This window comes from Alligator sinensis, unplaced genomic scaffold, assembly GCF_000455745.1.
Source record: "Alligator sinensis unplaced genomic scaffold, ASM45574v1 scaffold664_1, whole genome shotgun sequence".
Taxonomy (NCBI): domain Eukaryota; kingdom Metazoa; phylum Chordata; order Crocodylia; family Alligatoridae; genus Alligator; species Alligator sinensis.
Window position 1 is genome coordinate 26368 of NW_005843749.1, and position 1110 is coordinate 27477.

The window sequence follows — 1110 nt, forward strand, 5'->3', positions numbered from 1 at the left end:
GGGATACCGTATCAAAGGCCTTCCTGAATTCTAAGTATACGACATCCACCCCTCCTCCTGTGTCCAGGCATTTCGTAACCTGGTCATAAAAAGAGACTAGATTAGTCAGGCATGATCTGCCTGCTACGATCCTGTGCTGGTTTCCCCTCAGCATGATTTGTCCTGCTGGGGTCTTGCAAATGTGAGCCTTGATAACTTTTTCAAAGACTTTGCCAAGGACTTTTCTTCCCTCCTGCTCTACTCTGGCTTCCAGCTCTGCCCCGTGAGGAGGTGACTTGGGCTCCTGGTCTCATCGCCAGTGTACTCCCTGCAGAGTTGATAGGAAAGGCCAAAAAGAAAAATCTGGAGCTTCCTCTGCCTCCAGAACCTGGGATGGAGGGGAACAAGGCAGGGACAAGAGATTTGCTTTTCTGTTGTCTTTCCTGCATGGAGGCTCAGTGCACAGAGAAGAGGGAGGCTGACTTGACCAGTCTGCAGATCCCTGCAGGGCAATGCAGAGAGCCTGGAGACGAGCTGTTCTCTGTGGCCTCCAGGGACAGGATGGGAGTAATGGTTGTGAGCTGCAGCAGGGGAAGTGGAGGCTGGAGTGGATCAGAAACATGACACCGAGCGGGGCCAAACGCGGGAACAGGCCCTGAGAGATGTGGGGAGGATCCATCCCTGGCAGGTCCCAGGAGCAGGTTGTCTGGTCATTTGAGCCCCGTTTTCTCTCCTGCCCAGGGCAGGAGGTTGGACCTGATGATCTACGATATCCGTTCTGACCCAACTTCAGTGAATCTATGAATCTATGATCCATCCCTGGCAGGTCCTAGGATCTGGTTGCACATGCAGATGAGGGAGCAGAGCACCAGGAGGAGATGACGATCTAGTCTGGTCTCCATCCCAGCGGGGCTGGGAAAGGTCACCTCAGCTTCTGGCATGGAGGCCAGGGCTATATGAAGTGGACATCGAGACACTTCCCTGCCCCGGGGTGGAGAACATCCATCCGCAGCACCTAGCACCGGCCCCATTGCACAAGTCCAGCTCTGCCCATGGTGCTGCCTCGGCCATGTCCTGCCCTGGGTCTGTCCTGCTTCCTGTGCCCTTCCCCGGCACAGACTCCCTGCCCTG